Genomic DNA, 14252 nt, shown 5'->3' on the forward strand with positions numbered 1-14252 from the left:
GTGAATTGTATATGTATATCGGTTTGATAATTGTATATATGTAACTGGTATATGTATGTATTTGTATATCTGGAGACCGAGATTGGAAGAGGGAGGAGAGAGGCGAGCGAGAGAGGGCAATAATTTGTATAATTCGCATCTCGTTTGTATAATTCAAGTGTTTTTGAACGTATATGGTGATAAAACTGAAAAACCAAACGAAATCATCGTCATATGCAAATACAAACCATCTTATACAAATAAACATCAAACGAAGAATTGTTAATTGCGGATTATACAAATGTGGCGAATTATACAAACACGAAGTTAACCCACATAATTAATAGTTAATGTTAGTTGCAAGTGGTAATTATAGCAATCTATAGCTACAATGACTAATTAAATAGTATAAATTCACTTAACCGCGTAATTTTCCCTTAAAATAACAAGAATTGCAATAAAAGAGGTAAATTTCAAATTATGACATGACCATATGAATTTCAATTATGACCAATTGTAATTATGAACGTAACTTTAGTAAATTTGGTTGGAATTTAAATAAGATGAACTGATGTTGATTATCTTAATGATAATAACAAACTTCTTAACTTGACTAAATAAAATAATTATCTTTATCATAAATCAATTGACTCAAAAATATGATCTACGGACTAAACTAACATAATTAACCAAATATTTGAAGGGGCGCGTTGGTAACTTTTGGAGCGCGTGTAGGAAAGAGAGGAGAAAGGAACGGGTGCGTGACTTTTCACAATAGGAAAAAGTAATAAAGGAATTTCACCACATTATTATATATTTATATCTAATAAGGAATATACGTTTGTGTGGGGATATTTATATTTATATTATATAGAAGAGTGAAGACGACCAGGACGACCAAGGGCAGAAGTGTCTTTTCAAGTCAAGTCAAAATTGTCTAGAAACCTCCTTTCTTCTCCAAAACAGAACTAGAAACATCGCTATACTCCAAACCCAAAACAGAAGAACCCTTCAATTCTCCTTCAGCGTTCGAGAAAACCGACCTCTTTCAGTGCCATATCGCCAGCAACACAACTGTGAGATTAATTGATACGTGGTTATGCAAGGCTGCCATGACTCCAACTCCGCCATTTGGACTCATAAGGACGATTCAAGGTAAGTAATCTAATCCATTAGTTATGGTATGTTACATGCTATTTCTAACACATTAATCCTATTTCTAGAAATATCAGCTCTCTCATCTCTTTCCTTCTTTTAGTTCTCCATGCACACACTCTCTATTTCAATGAGTATTGTTGCAGTTGTGCGAAAAGTAAAGATCAAATTTAGTAGTTAGAAATAATGAATCTTTCCCTCCCTGTATGTATAAACTCTCCATTTCACCTTTATTTTCTGGATTTCTCCTTCTTATATCAATAACAATAATTTTCTGGTTTTCTTAGTGTTTGTCGTTTAGAAAATTGTTGCGGAAACTATATCTTTTAGTTCTCCATACACACACTCTCTATTTCAATGAGTATTGTTGCAGTTGTGCGAAAAGTAAAGATTAAATTTAGTAGTTAGAAATAATGAATCTTTCCCTCCCTGTATGTATAAACTCTTCATTTCACCTTTATTTTCTGGATTTCTCCTTCTTATATCAATAACAATAATTTTCTGGTTTTCTCAGTGTTTGCTGTTTAGAAAATTGTTGCGGAAACTATATCTTTTAGTTCTCAGATAAAGCCGTAAAAGTTATAGGAAAGATTAGGCAACGCTTGGCCTAAATAAAGTTACTAATTCTACCATTCTACTACAAGGACATATTAGTTGTCATGATTATTGGTAAGTACTATTTGGACACAATTTTTTCTCAAATCTCACACACTAAGGAGCACATGCCTTTCAATTAAACACATCCTTTCAATAACCTTTATTTTTAACAAAAGCCTGCAGTGAAATTAACTACAAATTGCCCTCATCTTGAAATAACCATATTCAAACTTAATCATCATATAGCTGTTGTTGAGGATAATTGTAAAATTCTCTTTTACTCCTTTTTCCATAAGGTAACTCATACTTGATTAAGTGCCCGTTAAAATTCTCTTTTACTCCTTTATCTATAAGGTAACTCACACTTGATTAAGTGCCCATTTGGATTGACTTGTTTTAGGTGTTAAAAAGCAAAATGGTTATAAGCACTTATTTCTAAGTCAAAATAACAAAATTAAGCCAAAGTCAATCCAAACGGGCTTTATATCTTCTTTGTTTTACCCCTCCATAGTTCCCTAATCCTTTTTGCTCTTTCATTATAGGATAGATACTAGAGCTACCATTCTTTAAACTCACCGGTTTAAAGAAAAAAGTAGTTTAATTTGAGAAGAAATGAAAGTACGTAGCACAAGAAAAATGGAAAAGTTGTATGTTTGCTCATTACAATGATCTCGGAGATAATGATACTTTATGCCCAATCAGTTCTTGGATGATCTGCAGAATATCCTTATATGTGAGGGAAAGAACACGCAGAAAATTATCTTACACAAATTAGTTTCCCAATAAGTATTGACACTATTTTTACTATTTGCATGCCTCAATTATATTTGTTTTGTTGTTGCTTGAACATATCGTAATAGTGAAAGCTTGCTGCCATAAATAAGTCTCCACTTTCATGGTTAAAGTGAAGACTTTTCCATTTGAGTTAAGCATTTGACAGATTTTACTAAATGAATTTTAGAAACTAATACTCTTCTTATAATAAGTGTATCTAACCAAAGACAAGATAGTTGTCAACAAGTAGAAGCGTGGTTGTGGAAATTTGAAGACGGAGAAGAAAAACTTCTTAGAACAATATAAAAGGGCTCTTCTAGGCTACAACAATTATATTTATAAAAAGAAAAATTCATAGAGTGTCCCCTACTTTTCATAACATGTGTTATTTTAGATGGATATCACTTTCAATTTTTTTGGTATAATGTGCTTCATTAGTTCTTTTCAATTTTTCATTGTGGCTTTTCTTTAGCGTAATATACATGATTAACCTGCCTTGAGTAGAAGAAAGAGTTGTACTATAAAGTTCAGTGCTTTCATTAAATATCATTGAATTTTAATAGATCATTGATGAAACATAGGAGGTCATTTCAATTGTTGTAGTAGGAATGTTAATCTTCGTGATGAAATTTAATAAACTACAACTGAAAGTTCTCAAGAGAAGTACAATAAAAAACTTTCTTTTTCATTGTTTCGGCCAATTACATTTACTATTGATGTTGGATAGCTTTTATTATTTACAATTTGTAGTATCCAGTTCAGAGCACCTTACTTGAAGTAGGATTATAGTCTTGAGTTTGGAGTACCTTTTTATTGTAATTTGAATTTTTTTTATCTTTTCAAGTACATAGAAAGTGTATATTGACACCTCCTTTTCTGTGATGTTTTCTTAAAATTGATAAAGTATTGTGTATTATAATCGCAAAACTAAAACCTCATATTGTTCAACTGCCACAATTGTTTCATTTGGCCAAGTTTCAGATCTACTGATTTTATAGCAACAAATTTGTGATATGAATACTGCAAGTCCAACAAACTGTTGGAATTGAACTGTGATGTTAAATTAAAAATATGTATAATGTATTAAAATACTATCTGAATCTTGAGGTATTAAACATGTTAGGTAGAATGTTGAATTTAGAGAGTTATCCTATGTAGAAAGAGTCATTGCCTATTAATCACAGTAAAGGACTAACTATTTGTTGTTTTCTTCTTTTAATTACATTTAGCTTGATATTTTTGTTGCAGGATGGTTAACATTGTTTTTATTTCATTGAATTGCAATGTGTGCAACTATACCTATCTGAAATGGCTCCATACAAATACAGAGGAGCAATCAACGTTGATTTCAACTGTCCGTCACAATTGGTATACTTGTAGCCCATGTGTTGAACAATTTATTTGCCAAGATTCATTGGGGATGGAGGTTGAGCTTACAAGGTGCCATTGTACCTATATTAATCATCACAATAGGCTCATTGTTTCTCTCTGAGACCCCAATTCCATGATCGAACATGGTAACCACAATGAAGCCAAAGCTTAGCTGAAAAAAATCAGGGGAATTTAAAGATGTAGATAAAGAGCTCAATGATTTAGTTGTGGCAGCTGGGTCTTCTAGGAAAAGTGAACACCCTTGGAGGAATTTGTTGCAAAAGAAATATACGCCACATCTCACAATGACAATCATGATTCCATTTTTCTAGCAACTTAGTGGAATCAATGTGATTATGCTCTATACACTAGTGTTGCTTAAGACTATTGGTTTTGTTGTTGATACTTCACTCATGTCTGCTGTGACCACAGACCACTAGCGGAGTCAATGTCATTGCCACTGTGGTTTCTATTTACTATGTTGATAAATTGGGAATGAGACTTTGTTCGCTTCTATAGCGGTTCGGAATTCCATTTTTCTCTGTAAAGTTGTTCAATTGATCCATCAAGGATAGAAGGGAGCAGGGGTATAAGTAGGGGCTTCTTGAATGGGATTTTCTGGATGTCCCAGAAATAAGGTCTCCAACTCTATGTTATAGCCTTCATGCCCTCGATCTAACAGTCCTCATTCTCCCACTTGGCAAGCTACTACTGTGAACAACAAAGTCAAGGATGCTTCACTTAGTATATCGGTTTGATAATTGTATATATGTAACTGGTATATGTATGTATTTGTATATCTGGAGAGCGAGATTGGGAGAGGGAGGAGAGAGGTGANGTTTGAAGTTGGGATGAAATTGTGTTTAAGGGGGTTACTTAAACAAATTAAGTGGAACTTTCATATATAGCCACTAAAAAATAGTTTAATTACGCCATATAACTAGAGTTTGCTAATTCCGATTCGTAGCTACATGTTATAGGGAGGAGAGTGGCGGCGAGATTGGGAGATGGAGGAGAGAGGCGAGCGAGAGAGGGCAAAAAGTGGGAGAGAGGTGAATTGTATATGTATATCGGTTTGATAATTGTATATATGTAACTGGTATATGTATGTATTTGTATATCTGGAGAGAGAGATTGGGAGAGGGAGGAGAGAGGCGAGAGAGAGGGGGCAATAATTTGTATAATTCGCATCTCGGTTGTATAATTCAAGTGTTTTTAAACGTATATGGTGATAAAACTGAAAAATCAAACGAAATCATCGTCATATGCAAATACAAACCATCTTATACAAATAAAAATCAAACAAAGAATTGTTAATTGCGGATTGTACAAATGTGGTGAATTATACAAACACGAAGTTAGCCCACATAATTAATAGTTAATGTTAGTTGCAAGTGGTAATTATAGCAATCTATAGCTACAATGACTAATTAAGTAGTATAAATTCGCTTAACCGCGTAATTTTCCCTTAAAATAACAAGAATTGTAATAAAAGGGGTTAGGTTTCAAATTATGACATGGCCATATGAATTTCAAATATGACCAATTGTAATTAATATGGAATATTTTCCTTATCGTTTTTGTAAAAATTTGATGGTTCGCTACACCGAAGAATGTTGTTTATGATGTTTCGAATATTGCACTATTTTGTTGGTATTACTGTTTTCTTATTAGTTGTTATATTTACTGTCACTTTACATTTTCATACATACTTTAATTTGTTGTATTCGAGCCAAGGATCCTACGAGAACATCTTCTCAACTTCCACGAGGTAGAAATAAGGTTTACATACGTTTTATCCTCCGCAAACCCCACTCGTAAAATTATACTAAATATACCATTAAATATTTCAATGATATTAATAAATTGATTGATCGAACGAAATATTAGCGGAGCTTATAATTTTAGCATAACACCTCGAAGATGAAGTCAGAATGTACGTTCCAACACATCACATGATAACATTAAACTAAGCCTCCAACTTCGATGCATTATACATTTTTCATATATAGACTATACTATATAGTACATCTAAAAAAAATTTAAATATTAGACGTTGAGTGAGTTAATGATGCCGGTGCCTCTTATCTGTCGTCCTAGTAATTGCTGACTTGTTTTTATTCCCATACATCTATTAAATTTCATAACATGCATAATGCCAACTCATATAATAATATTCTTCAGAATCTAAAGGGAAAAAAAAATGTTTCAAGATCAAATTTTAAGTTATTGACCTTTCAAGTTCTTAAGAGTGTTGTCTAATGAACTTGAATAAAATTCTAGAATTTGGATTTAAATTTTAGTAGGGTGATATCTTTTAATCTGTTCAAATTTAAGTAAGGAAAGTTGTTTTGCTTATACTTATGCTAAATATGAAATAATTGAAGTGTGCGTAATTTAGTTTGAACATCAGCATTACTATACCGTTTAAGAAAATGCTCCAAATTAGTTTTTGTACTGTGAGAAGGTTTTACTTTGCTCTCTATTAGAAGTTTGTTTCATTTATCTTTTTGTTTTTTTAGTTTTAACTTGAAATTTCTCTAACTTGATTTTAAGATAACATTAAATAAGGATGTAATGATAAATTTTATGTAATTTCTTAAAAGACATGAAATCTAAAACAATGACATCTAAATACAAACGGAAGGAATATTAGTTGGTCTCTAATTATTTCGATCATGAGTGCATAAGCATGCCACATAGCTATATTGTGGCTACACTATCATAGAAATACTGCTCACAACAATCCAATGAAATTTAGTCAAAATGTGTCATGACTAAAAGAAAGAGAAAAATAAGAGTTTTGATTCATCGTCAATTTCATTATGTATGAAAAAAATCATGATTTTGAAGTTTTGAAGTGATTTTAACATTTTATTGTGTAATTTATTTTACATACCACAAAAGGGAAATATGGATCTTTTCCCTATATAATATTTGATTTGTTAGCGACTTAAAGCAAATTCGAATTAGAATTATAACGTTGCGGAATTGAATAAGCCAAACTTCCTACATAGTACAAAATTAAATCTTTCTATAAAATATGAGGGTAAATTTGAACCTTTATTTTTATAACATAGAATCACAATATATTAATTGGACAANAGTTTGTTTCATTTATCTTTTTGTTATTTTAGTTTTAACTTGAAATTTCTCAAACTTGATTTTAAGATAACATTAAATAAGGATGTAATGATAAATTTTATGTAATTTCTTAAAAGACATGAAATCTAAAATAATGACATCTAAATACGAACGGAAGGAATATTAGTTGGTCTCTAATTATTTCGATCATGAGTGATAAACATGCCACATAGCTATATTGTGGGTACACTATCATAGAAGTAGCTCACAACAATCCAATGAAATTTAGTCAAAATGTGTCATGACTAAAAGAAAGAGAAAAATAAGAATTTTGATTCATCGTCAATTTCATTATGTGTGAAAAAAATCATGATTTTGAAGTTTTGAAGTGATTTTAACATTTTATTGTGTAATTTATTTTGTATAAATTATAGGAACCACATATTTTACATACCACAAAAGGGAAATATGGATCTTTTCCCTATATAATATTTGATTGTTAGCGACTTAAAGCAAATTCGAATTAGAATTATAACGTTGCGGAATTGAATAAGCCAAACTTCCTACATAGTACAAAATTAAATCTTTCTATAAAATATGAGGGTAAATTTGAACCTTTATTTTTATAACATAGAATCACAATATATTAATTGGACAATAATCAACCTCCATCTACACCAATAAATATCTCTCGTCAAGTCACTTTCATTCTTTCTTCCTTTTTAAGTCTAATCAACTTCAAACATAAACTAAAAGCATAAATGTATTTATTGTTGTCCGTCTCATATTAGTTGTTAATTATACTTAAAATAGTTATCCTACCTTACTTGTCAATTTACCTTTATAACTAATTCTTTTTTTTAAAGTGTAAACAAATTTGTGAAGTTTTTAAAAAGTTTCTGAAGGATAAATTAATAAAACTAACATTCTTATTAATGATTTCTTAAAACGTACTATGGGAAATATAGAAAACTAATATCAGGGGCGGAGTTAGTAGTCAGTGTGTGGATTCTTTAGATTTTATCACACACATTTTTTTCCCTTTTGTTCATATATACTTTAGATTTGATCTTTGTGTTTCCTTGATTTTTTTTTTTACATCAAATGATCAACAAATCTAACGAATTCATCCGCCAGATTTTGAATTTTCCGGCTATTCGTCCTAGTGAAACAGTATGTTTTTCTAGCCTTGTTACATCTTTGATTCAATTAGGCCAAACAATATGTGAATACAAGTCAAGAACTTTTTATACCAATAAGAAGAATGTTAGGAATTCGATTCGTTTAATTGAGGATATTCTCATTGTTCTTGAAGAAATCCCAAATGGGGTTTCAAGATTTGCTAATTCAAGTATTGTGAGCTTATCTGAGATTCATTTTATCTTCCACAAGTTTCATTTCTTGTTAGATGATTGTAGCAGAGAAGATTCAAGAATATGGATTTTAGCAAAATCCGAGGATGTCTCTTGCCAGTTTCAGATGCTGGCAAGAGCTGTTGCTGTGGCACTTGATGTTCTTCCCTTGAAGGAAATGGATGTTTCTGTGGACGGTCAAGAAGCAGAGGCGTATCCAGGATCTCAAGAACATGGGGGCACCATTATTTTCAAAATAGACAATTAATCCAATTATATAAATTTTACGGTGAGAACAAGTTGACGAGCAAGTAGGTAGTAGCAATCTTTATATAGTAATATATTAGCAAAAAACATCATTCACTTACAATTGTCCTCGACGAGTTTTCATATTTTGAAAACGGTCAATAATGACATCATTACTTACATTTTTAAATATATTACGCTCTATATAGCAAACTAAACAACCATTCAAAAGATCTTCATCCATCCTATTATGCAAATCATTCTTTATGTACTTCATTGATGAGAATGTTCTTTCCACGCTTGCGGTAGCAACAGGAATAATCAAAGTTAACTTCACAAGTAGATACACAAGTGACCAAGTTTGATCTAGTTTTGTCTCTATCATCACTTTTGCAAGATCCTTGATTCCCTTCAAGTTGAGAAACTTGCTATCACACTTTTGAGCATAGACAATAAAATCATCAAGTTGAAAATTGAGTTCCCGAAGCTCTTTATCACCAAACTCACTTGGGTAGTACTCGGCTAGTTTCATTATCCTATCCTTGTGAAAATTAGCAAATGAATCAACCGGACTCAAACTAGCCATACCGAGGAGCAAGTCACTAGTCACCACATCAAAACGATTATTGAGTTCTTGAAGTGCAAAATCAATGACGACATAAAATACTTCCACACGAAAGTGATGCAAATATGAAATATTGGACCTCTTACGCTTCGACTTCCCATTAGAGTAGTTTTCATTCATTTTGGGAATTGAAATTCCATGTTTACCACAAAATAAGCTAACGTCATCCATCATAGAGTCCCATTCATCCTCTCTCATCATTTGCAATTGTTTCTTTGAAAGGTCAAGCAATCCCATAGCATTAACGATATCTTGATCTTTCTTTTGTAAAACTTTATTCAACTCATTCGTCAATAGCAACACCTTAAACATCAAGTGCAACATAAAGACAAATTCAAATTCATGAATCTTGCTCAAAAGATTTTTCGCTACAAATCTATCAAGATGATATGGACAATCACGTTTCATATCCTTAAGCACATTAACAATTGTAGAAAAAAGAATCGGGAAATTGTCCAAGGTTTTAAAATGAGACCCCCAACGAGTATCACCCGGTCGTTGGAGGCCACATTCTTGATTCAAACCTTGCCCTGTATGAACTTCTCCAAATTTAAGCAACTCTTCCAACTTATCTTCTTGATGTTGTCGAAGTGAATCTCTGCGTTTAAATGAAGCTCCAATAGTATTCAAAATATTAGTGAGAACATAAAAAAAATTATCCACATCCGAATTCTTTTTGAAAAGACCTACAAGTGTCAATTGCAATTGGTGAGCAAAACAGTGAATATAATATGCATATGACGTATCTTGTAAAATCAAAGACTTGAGACCATTTATTTCCCCTTGCATATTACTAGCCCCATCATAACCTTGACCACGTATTTTGGATGTACATAATGAGTGATCCAAAAGCAAAGAATAAATTGCCTTTTTTAATGATTGAGAAGATGTATCATTTACGTGGACAATACCCAAGAATCGCTCTATCACCATTCCCTTTTGTTGACATATCTCAAAATTAGAGCCATTTGCTCCTTATGAGAAACATCCTTTGATTCATCAACTAATATTCCAAAATAATCACCGTCCAAGTCTTCAATGATAGCCTTAGTTGTTTCTTTAGCACAAGCCTCCACAATATCTTTTTGAATTGTCGGACAAATCATCATATCATTTTGTGGAGCATTACCTAACATTACTCTTCCCACATCAAAACTTCTATCCCCATACCATTTCAAAAGTTCAAGAAAAGCACCCTTATATTCGGAACCTTCACTTTCATCATGTCCACGAAATGGAAATCCCTGTTGATACCCAATTTTGACCCTCCCCGATAATAACTAGTTTTTGAGCTTCTTAATTTTCAAACGATTTAGAATAATTAGCTTTGTAAAATTCAAATAGTTTCAAGTTTATTTTAAAGTAATTTCAGTCGGTTTTTATAGTATTTCGAATGATAAACATATTTCATACAATTATATATGTAATTAGTACATTTTATAAATGTTTGAAAAATCATAACAACATATTTTTACTTTGTTAAAAATAAATATTTTATTAATTTAGTTCTAGTTTGAATTATGGTTTTAATTTTGGATTAATAAGTTTATAGGTAAATCGATTAGTTTATGGTTAAGTTAATTATTTTATTTCGTTAAGATTAAAAAGCTCATAAATTAATTAGGTTAATTTGTCTTATTTAAATTGCTAGCCGAACTCATCCCAATTAATTCAATTTGACTACATCTCTAATCTCCGATTGGCTATAATTTAAATCATATGGCAAAAACTTAATTTAATTCTCCTCAATTTAAGTTATTTTCACCCTTGACCCATCTTAAATGACCAAACTTTGGACTTGCATTTTGCATCTTCAGCAAACTTCCAGCAGCCCAATTCCTCTCACACCAAAGATCCAACTCCATACATACAACCAAATAAGGCCCAAAACCCATCAGCCCTCTTCATTACAAATATCAAAAGTAAGTTCAGCCCATTATTAGGTTTTCATCCTTATTCTATCATTAAGACTCATAACATCTCTCCCTTTTCCTTTCTGAGGAAAAGTTCCAATTTGTTTTCATCCCAATTCAGATTGGTTTCACCATTTTCAGCTAAGTTTTTCCTCTCTCCCTTGCACATTTAAAGCTCCTTCTTGAAAAGATGAAATTTTCTATTTTTTGTTGACCGAAATCGCTGCAACTATGGAGAAAAAGGACGATTTTGTTGATCTCTCCCTGTCACATTTTGGACTGATCTCAACGTGCTTTTTTTGAAAAACTCAAACAATTTTTCATTCTTCAATTCCCACTTAAAAAGTTTTGGCTATAAAGATTCACATACATCTTCAGTAGAAGAGGGGGAGATAAAGAAAAAGAAAGGATTTATTTTTTGAGCGAAATACAAAGAACGACTTGAGCAAAAGTAGGCGAAATACATACTAAATATATTAAGAAAGTGGAGAGGATAGTAGATTTCTAGTCCAAGTTTTCCTCCGTTCCATTCTGCTGCCGGGGTTCCCTCCACGTTCGATTGGTTTGAGGTTCTGTTCGAGCTCGCTGTTCTTTGCGTGTGTCTCATATTTTGTGTGGGAGAAGCTGCTGCTCCTCAACTCGTTTCGGTCTTAGTCGCTGCCCCCGAAAAGGTACACTTCATTTTGACTCATTCGGCTTAGTATTTGTTTATGTGAGCTGAATGTCTTTGTCGCCTCCACTTTTGTTCATTCTATTGCTTCAGTTCTCTCTAGTTTACTGCTAAGGACCGATAGAAGATTTCGTATTATGAGTGGATGTTTTAGTTAACTAAAGCATGGAATGCATTTTTGCGTGTGATTTATGCCTAGGAGACTTTGGTTAATAGTTTGGCTTGCTTTTGTCTCTCATATCCAGCAGTTCGTTTCTTCCTTGTTATATCATCCTTGTCTAGCTAGTTGCTAGTTGTTAGGTTGAGTGTCGGATGTTGTTGTTAGGTCGATTCCTACGTCTACTTTTTTCTGCATTTTTTGAGTTTATTAGTTAGTAGTTTCGAGTCTTCCTTGTGAAACTTAGAAAATGTTTTAACTTGTTTAAGTTCATTTCTCGTCTTTGACCATCTTTCGCATAGATTAATGGGTCTGTTCTCCGCTCTTTATGTTGCTGTGATATGACTGTTATTTTTATGTTTTTCTTCAACATCTTAAAGTTTTCGAAAGTGCAGCACGTTACTGCCCGGTTTGCCTTGTTTTACTCGTGTTTGTATCTCCATTTCGCATAGAACTCTAGTCAAAGAAATGTTTAATTTCACTGTTTAAGTGAAAGCTCCTTAGCATGCTTCTCTTAACTTCGTCTTATCTCGATCTTTCATGAAGTTTGGTATTGGTGTTTGCTCGAATATATAGTCCATTCTTCTTTAGCATAAAATACTAATATTTGTCGTTAAAATTTGAATTTAGCTTACGTTGGTAGGTACACTATTTAGATATTAATTCATGGGGATTTGAGTTCCTGCTAGCTTACTAGATTCTTGTTGTTGTATGTTGCCTCTCTATATTTAAGTAGTAAAATATAATGGAATTATTTTGTATTTTTAAAGGTCACATGCTATTGGTTTGGTTATGATCTTGAATTGAATATTTTCTAATTGCCCTACTCACATGTTCTAGCTATAGGCAGATGAGTGTTTTATTTGTATGACTGTCGCTCGATTTTGAGCTCATAACCACTACTATTTATTTTGTCATGTTGTCTTTAATTTAATAAATTTGTTTAGCTTGAGTGTTGTACTCACTTCGATGCGCTTATTATTTTGCAACCGATAAATCTTCATTGTCATTCAGATATATCTTTGAGATGCTATTTTTCGAAATATTAATCCCTATCATTATTTTGTTGCATGTGATACCGTCCGAATCCCCTTGGACTCTACTTTTTCTCCTTGCATTGCGAGAGAGCCGTAAAGGCTCAAAATCTTCCTTTATCGAGCCAACCGGCCACTAAAATCAACGAACAGGCTCCAAAATTGAAAAGACGCGCAAGAAGCCAAGAGTTGAAAGATTGGGCATTTTCCTCATTATTTAAATTTGTATTTTGTTATTTAGGGCCCAAGCCCTTGTCTTTTAATTATTAATACTCTATTAGAAGTTTAGGACAGGTGAAGAATGGGCCTAAGGCCCAAAGATAAAATATATTTCTTTTTATGATTAGTTTAGGACAAGTACATGTGATTCAAATGGGCCGAAGGCCCAAAACAAAAAATGGGCCCAAATACTGGTCCAGGCGGACAGAAACCAGATTTGGGTCCCACCCTCTTTCCCTCTTTACTTCACTATGTTTGTTTTGCTTGTTAGTATTTGTCGTTAATCTTAGGGTCGAAAATTTCAAATCCCCAAAAAGAGACCCATTTTGAATTAATCACCTAACTAAATTAGCCGTTTCTCACTTGACTTTAAAATAAATATATAAATAAGTTTACAAAATACTTCATTTAGATAGTATTTCAACATTTTTCTTTTTTCACTTTAAAGTAGTTTCGACTACAAAATAGTTCAATTTTGCAAGACGAGTTAAGTTAAAATTATTTTAGCCAAATAATTAATTGTCGGATAACCACATTAGTGGATATTCTAGGTGCTTTAAAAACCTTCCTAGAATATTAATAAGAACCTCGAACCCCTTAATAGTTTTCAATAAATCTACTGTTTTAGTCTTTTGAAAACAACAGTTTTCTTGATTTTTCTTTAAAAATTAAGTGGCGACTTTTAAATCAGTCTAAAACATATTTTTCTTAAATAAAACAATGGCTGTGAAATTTGCTAAGGCGTTCGGAACCAAAGTTACTATGATAAGTACATCTGATAGTAAGAAAGATGAAGCAATTGATCGTTTAGGGGCAGACTCGTTTTTGGTTAGTCGTGACCCTGACCAAATGCAGGTCGATCAATCAATCAACTCTGTTTCAATTTCAAATTTATAACATAGGTGTGATTTACGAATAATACTAATTTTCATTTGTATGTTAAATACGAGCAGGGTGCAGCGGGGTCACTAGATGGCATCATCGATACTGTATCCGCGATTCACCCTCTTCTTCCATTGATTAATTTGTTGAAAACTCATGGGAAGCTAGTGATGGTTGGTGCCCCTGAAAAACCA

General features: G+C 32.5%; 1 protein-coding gene and 1 pseudogene across 1 annotated transcript in view; both read left to right on the forward strand.

Annotated features, from left to right (window-relative positions):
• The window catches only part of LOC125867017 (suppressor of mec-8 and unc-52 protein homolog 2), a 460057-nt gene that overhangs the window by 229961 nt on the left and 215844 nt on the right, over positions 1-14252 (forward strand). The window lies entirely within an intron of this gene.
• Positions 3805-8580, forward strand: LOC125868796 (sugar transport protein 1-like; annotated as a pseudogene).

Source organism: Solanum stenotomum, chromosome 6 (genome assembly GCF_019186545.1).
Source record: "Solanum stenotomum isolate F172 chromosome 6, ASM1918654v1, whole genome shotgun sequence".
NCBI classification, from domain to species: Eukaryota; Viridiplantae; Streptophyta; class Magnoliopsida; order Solanales; family Solanaceae; genus Solanum; species Solanum stenotomum.